This window comes from Macrobrachium nipponense, chromosome 25 (genome assembly GCF_015104395.2).
Source record: "Macrobrachium nipponense isolate FS-2020 chromosome 25, ASM1510439v2, whole genome shotgun sequence".
Lineage (NCBI taxonomy): Eukaryota > Metazoa > Arthropoda > Malacostraca > Decapoda > Palaemonidae > Macrobrachium > Macrobrachium nipponense.
The window spans coordinates 10502748-10510247 of NC_087214.1; positions in this window are offsets into that span (position 1 = coordinate 10502748).

Here is a 7500-nt window from a genome sequence, read left to right on the forward strand (position 1 = left end):
AAAAATAAAACCATAAACCACATAGCAAGCGAATGCCTGGCACTTGCACAGAACCAGTACAAAAAGAGGCATGATTCAGTTAGCCCAAAAGCCCTCCACTGGAGCCTGTTGCAAGAAACATCAGCTACCTTGCAGTAATAAGTGGTACGAGCACCAACCTGAGGGAGTGATAGAAAACGACTCAGGCAAAATAGATCCTCTGGGACTACATGGTATCCATAACAATCAGGATAGGGTGATACGTGATCAAATAAGCGCCAGACGTGACGTTGATTGACAAAGTCAAGAAGAAAGTATCACTCATTGATGTTGCAATATCATGGGACACCAGAATTGAAGAGAAAGAAAGGGAAAAAATGAATAAGTATCAAGACCTGAAAATTGAAATAAGAAGGATATGGGATATGCCAGTGGAAATTGTACCCCTAATCATAGGAGCACTAGGCACGATCCCAAGATCCCTGAAAAGGAATCTAGAAAAACTAGAAGCTGAAGTAGCTCCAGGACTCATGCAGAAGAGTGTGATCCTAGAAACGGCGCACATAGTAAGAAAAGTGATGGACTCCTAAGGAGGCAGGATGCAACCTGGAACCCCACACTATAAATACCACCCAGTCGAATTGGAGGACTGTGATAGAGCAAAAATAAATTTTTAAAAATAAACAACGAATAATAAATAACTAAATAATGAAACCCAGTTGTTTGTCCTAATAACTAATCGGTTGAAATTATGATTGCTCTTTTCCTTGTCATGAGGCATAAAGTATTTCATATTTCTGTATAAAAGAAACAGTGCTTTTGTAACTTAAGAACAATAAGGAAATGCAGAACTACTTTATCATTCAAGAAACGTTAAGAGAAACACCAGGCTGGGTCCCTCTGCAATCGCAGGGAGCTTGGGAGTGTCAGATTGTTTGGGCTCTTGAGAATTCAGTAATAGTTTGTTTCCTTTATTTTTCGTCTTCTTCCAAAGACTCGATAAAAACGTGCAAAGGATTACGGTTGACAACACCGTTGGAAAATCTGGTATGTTTCGTGTGCTTCTGTAGCAGAGTTATCGTTTTTAAGTTCCTTCAGTAGCATTCTTTAGTAGGTTTTTAATTATTTCTCTCTCTCTCTCTCTCTCTCTCTCTCTCTCTCTCTCTCATTCTCTCTCTCTCTCTCGTCTCCTTCTCTCTCTCTCTCCTCTCTCTCTCTCTCTCTCTCTCCTATTTATTCATTGCTTTATTTCTGTGACTTTGGAAAATGTGATTATTATTTTATTGTACGTAAATTTATGTTCTATTTACTTGGATATTAATAGTACTTTCAATATTATGACCACATCCATCTATCAGTCTTCCCAAGCCATTTATATCTTATTCGGTTCACCATCACTCCTTTAATTTTTCGATCACACACAGAGAGAGAGAGAGAGAGAGAGGAGAGAGAGAGAGAGAGAGAGAGAGAGAGAGAGAGGAATGTCGCAACAACTGCAGTGGGATGAGGACTTGAAAGCGTGAGTTGTATAATACTGCAGACGATATTTGAGAATTATTATTCGAAATAAGGGTACCTTATGGAATGAAGGGCCCTGCAGAAAAGGGTACGTTGTAAAATGAGGGTAGTTTATGGAATGAAGCTACCATTCAGAGTGTATCTGGTTGAATGCAAGTAGCTTACGGAACAAGAGAGATGTGCGGAATGAAGTACGTTCTGGAATGAGGGTACCTGGCAGAATAAGGTACCTTGTAAAACGAATTTGCAGAATGAAAGGTACCTTGTGAGATGAGGGTACACAGTATTTTACATCGTGTGGGTACTTTGTGGAATGAGGTCATCTAGTGGAGTGTAGGCACCTTGTGAAATGAGAGTACCTTGTTGTTCGAGAGTACACTGTGAAATGAGGATGCATTTTGGGATGATGGACCTTATCGGATTAGGGTATATTGTGGAATGTGGGTCCTAGTGGAACGCAGGTACCTTGTGGAATGAGGGTACAATGTGTAATGAGAGTGACAGTATGTGGTACATTGTGGAATGAGGGCAACTTGTGGAATGTGGGCCCCTTGTGGTATGAGGGTATCTCGGGGAATTAGGGTTTGTGGAATGAGAGTATCTTGTGGAATGTGGGTATATTCTTGAATGTGGGTACCATGTGGAATGAAAGTACCTTATGAAATGTGGAATGGATGTACCTTGTGGAATGAAAGCTCCTTCTGGGATGAGAGCACATTGTGGAATTTGGACACGTTGTGTATGAGGGTGTATTGTGGTATGAGGGTGCATTGTAGAATAAGGGAGGGTATATTGTGGAATGAAGGAAACTTGTGGAATGTGTATGCCTTGTTGAATAAAACGCCTTGCAGGATGAGGGAATGAGACAATAATCATAAAATATTGGTCAACAGAAGCCAAAATATAAAACATTCAAGAAAAGAAGTCTTATCGATAAACATGGAAATAAAAGCTGAATTGTGAATCCTTTGTTTATATTAAGGGACAGTAATCAGAATAATTATACACCGAACGTCTAAAAATCCAGTATAAATGCATAAGAATATGTAAAGACCAAATACACTCACTAGCTTTCTCCAAGAGACAGACAGCAAACTCAATTGGATTAAACTGTTGGCTGGAAGGATATGCTCCTTCCAAATGGGATTTGGCAAGTCGCTCTCTCTCTCTCTCTCTCTCTCTATCTCTCTCTGCATCCCCCGGAAAGGATGCTGAAATACGTTGGGACTAGGGACTTCTATTCCAGTTGCAATTACTGAAAACATATATCACTGTCTTAATGAAATTGTCTGTGATGAGCAAATGTTATATTCTATGTTTTCAGCAAATGGTAAAATTGGTATGCAAGGTAATTCGGCATTTTGAGGATGTTTTATATATACTATATATATATATATATATATATATATATATATATATATATATATATATATATATATATATATATATATATATATATATTTTGAGTTCATATATAGTTCAGAAAATATGCCATCGTATACTCTCTCTCTCTCTCTCTCTCTCCTCTCTCTCTCTCACACACACACGCACACACGCACACACGCGCACACATACTCGCGCACACATACACACGCACACATACACACACACACACCCACACCACCCGAGACACACCTACGGAACTGAAAAAAATAAACGAGTTATCAGTTAATGACATTGAGACATTGAAAGGTAACTAGAATTTTAACAGTGAATAAAATTTATTACCCTTTTGACTTTATAAAATTTATTTTAATTCAGTTTTTTTATAGTTTTCAAACGAAAGTTCTTTGAATAACCAAAGGTTAGAATTATATTACAATTCCCAATTATCAAACAGATATCTTCCTATAAACATTTTGTTCATGTATAAAAAATATATCTCCTTCGAAAATTAGTTTTCACAAAATACTGAAATATCTGAATTCTACTTTAGTAATAAATATCTCGCTGCAAATCAGAGAAGTATAAGTTGGCAAACTTCACCACTTCGTTCAGAGATCCAGGGTTCCAATCTATTAAATTAAGGACTTTCATCGGAATCAACAACTTTGGGTGTCTGATATATACGTCGTAGAAGTTTCTGATGCGAAGCAATAGTGCGTTGGAAATAGGAAATAGAAGGGAGGAGTGATGGAGGAACTGGGTGAGGAAGGGAATATAGTAGGAGGATATATTTTAGGAATAATTGAAGAATATTTGACAATTCTATCAATGTCATACACCTTCTTGTAACGTGAATTCTTTTCGTTAACTTCTTAATTCCAGTCAGTGCCTGTGGCAATAATATTGTCAAGTCCTGATTGACTGATTAATGAAATTTAGGCTGTCAAATCAAGCACTAGGGTACTTAATGCCATTTGGCGTTAAGATGACGAAATTAGGAGTCGGAGTGGTTGGGCAGTAAGATACAGAGATTTAGGGACTGGGAGAAAGCCCTAAAGTTGCATTGAGATGTAACAGTACAAGATCTTTATGACTAAGATAGAAGAAAGGATAGACAAATGGAGGCAAAATAAAAAAGCTATAAAGTGGGTGCAGCTAAGGGTCGAAGGGACACTACGTACCACCTATTAGTAATGCTTACAGTGAACCATTTGAAGTTTACTGACAACACCACTCCCTTACGGATGCTGTGAGGGCATTATCTCTTTCCTTTTTTTATTTTGTTCGAAGCGAAAGTCACCGCTACATCGATATTCATGGCTCTCGATTCCTCTCCAACAGCATCTCAGATGAAATCTGCTGATGCGGTTGTCATGTTTCCCGAGATATGAGGATTTGCATCGCTTTGCCAGATTTCGCTTTGGGTTTTTTTTGGAAGGTGTCTGAAAGAGGCAGTCATGCAATTTAACAAGAGCCTCGTGTTTTTATCTTTCTTTTACTCAAGTATATTAACGAAAAGTATATATTCTAGTTAGATCGTATGTAGAATGTTTCAGTATTTTTTCTTTCGTCCAAGTCCATTTTGATTGATAGAATTTGTATAGGACATATTCATTTATCTGAACGATTTTTATATTGATGTGATTCTCTGCATGTATGCCAAACTCGATCTACCATTTAAAAAGTAAAAAAGTCCAATTAGATTGATAGAATTTGTACATAATATATTCATATATCAGAACCATTTTCATATTGATGTGATTCTCTGCGTGTAGCCAAACTCGATGTAACATTTAAAAAGTGAAAAATGTTGCAACATAACAATCTAATTCATAAGCCATCTTCCATATTGATATTCAGACAATATGGCCGTAAGATTTTCATTTGGGATATACTCACAAATATTTTTTTTTGTATTGAACTCCATAGTTCCTCAGAGACTGTACTTGCGCACAGCAATTTCACTTGAATTCCAGATCACTGAACAGTTTCTGTAAGTCAGCCTCGGTGCCTGAGCTTCAGAAACGTAAAATCCATTAATTTATCTTCAACAAAGATACAGCAATCGCTTTATCCTATTTCACGGTAGGAATCCCTAGACGCAGTTCTATAATCAGTCAGGGTTTTTACAGAATTACTATTTTTTTTTTTTGCTTGGATGAAGACTGAAAGGTCAGAGGTGGCAGATTTTAATATTTTTTTCCTATGCTCATGAGAAGCAGGTTCATGGAAGGGTACAAATAATTTACTTAATTTTTTGCTCCTGCTTTCTAATATCCTTAACTTTTCAAAAGGTAGTTTTTCAGTAGGTTTTGTTATAGTTTTCCTCATGTTTTTATTCTTTGTAGATGCAGTAGTATTTAAAACTCTCTCTCTCTCTCTCTCTCTCTCTCTCTGTCCTTCCTATTCCGAGTACTTACATCCTCAACGAAAAACACTTCTAACATGACCTCAGGTTTAACTGGAAATGGTCACAGTAATATTCTCTGCCTTCATTCCACAAAGATAATTACCCACCATTCTCCTCCAGTAGTATATGGAAATAACAGCTTTCAAATATCTTTCAAGCTGATTATTTGATCGAGATGGTACTTTGACTCTGCAACCCCTTTCCTGTCTGTTATATTGAAGTACAATTCATTGTTCTGAGTGAGAAACCCCTTTCAGTGCTCACCTGACTTTCACGGGACAATCAAATCAACATCTCCGTTTTCTTTAGGATGCACTTTTGAACTAAGTTTGACTCGAGAGTTAATCAATAATTATTGAATATAATATAGTACTGCTTAATTCCATATGTATGTTGCGTTGATGGCTGCAAATATAGGTGTCGGGAAATTAAGAAGGAAAAAAATGCAATTTTCCACTTTTTTTCGCCAAATAACGAAGAAATACGAAATGAGCAGGCAAGTGAATACTTGCCTCGAAGTCACTCAGTGGAGGTGACTTCAAACTGGTAGGATTTGTTTTACTGTAGTGGTAGTGAAGAATTTGGGTCGTCCAATTTTTGCTTAAAAAGGAATTGAGAGCTCTCTCTCTCTCTCTCTCTCTCTCTCTCTCTCTCTCTCTCTCTCTCTCTCTCTCTCTCTCTCTTTTCATCGTCAAAAGGGTGATTTCAGAAAATTGTCCTTTGGCAAAGAACAAGGAAGTTTTGAAACTTCAGGATCATAAAATTAAATAGAGGGTCTTAGCCCAAAACAATTGATAAGTATAAATGCAATTGAAACTATGGAATCGGAATTTCCATACAATAACCATAGATTACTGACTAAGAACTTTTATAAAAGCAATATTTTTTATGAAGACTGTGTAAGTAGGCTGTTAATTTTCTTGGTTTTTACTATTTTGATCACTATCAGGAACTGCAATTATATGTAACAGGCTCAATTTTTCTAAGGTCTCATAAAAATGGATTATACAAATTATAACCTTCAAAATAAACGTTCATTTTGTGGATCTGTGAGAGATTGAACAGCAATTATAAGGATCAAGACATAAAAGTTAAAATTCAGTCTTTTATTTTTTTTTCATTTAGATCAAAGCTATGTAAAGTGCCGATGACAGAAGTATAAAAGGGAAAATGAAGCACACATTATCCCTTTCAAATCGATGATAACGTTTACCCTCTCTCTTTCAGAAGTTTTCAAGAGCAACTCGGAAACTAGTTAAACTTGACATTATTTCATTAATATTTTTTTATTATTATGAAGCAAAGGTAGAACGATGGAATCAGATATGTCAGCTTAGCCTGGTATTCCAATTTATTAAGAACGCTTTTGTCTTATTTTTCATGAAAAATCACCCGTTAGTGAATAGAGAAGCTTACCAGGATGGCTATATCAATGTAATGACATTATATGGGAAGAATGTTTTGATAATTCATTTCCACGCGGGAGGAGATAGGATATGATAAGCAAACAGGAAGTTTTGAGAATATGTGCATACACTTCTCTGGAATGTAATTTTCATTTTAAAAGTTTTGTATTTACTACACTTATAAATGAGTTCGCGAATTCACTGTCATTAAAAAATGTCATATTGCACTCTTAATGAAAGCGAGGATTATAAGTGGCTCCACCTCCTTGGAAAGCAGTAAAAAATTCATTACATAATCGACCATTACTCTCTCTCTCTCTCTCTCTCTCTGTCTAAGAATCACGTCATTCCTTGTCATATTTACCCAGTCTCTTTTATCTCTCTCCTCTCTCTCTCTCTCTCTCTCTCTCTCTCTCTCTCTCTCTCATAAACTTGTACGTTGTCTAAGAATCTCATCATTACTTAGTCTCCCTTTTATTCCCACCCAGGTTCATTAACCCCAACTCAGTCGTGGCCTGACGCCAGTCTACAGAAAATGTCTGGTGATCTCCGCTGCGTTCATTAAGCAGAGAAGGAAATGATCACCTTCTCAATGATGTAAGAAGCCTGAGGCTCTCCCAGACGAGCACAGTGTTTGCCAGTGGCCCATAGACTACCATGCAAGTAAAGTGTGTGTGTGTGTGTGTGTGTGTGTGTGTGTGTGTGAAGTGGAAAAATATTCCTGTTCCTCTCTGAACTGTAGTTAAAAATTGGAATAACTTTAAAGTTGGCCGAGAAGATCGCTCCTACGAAATAGAGATT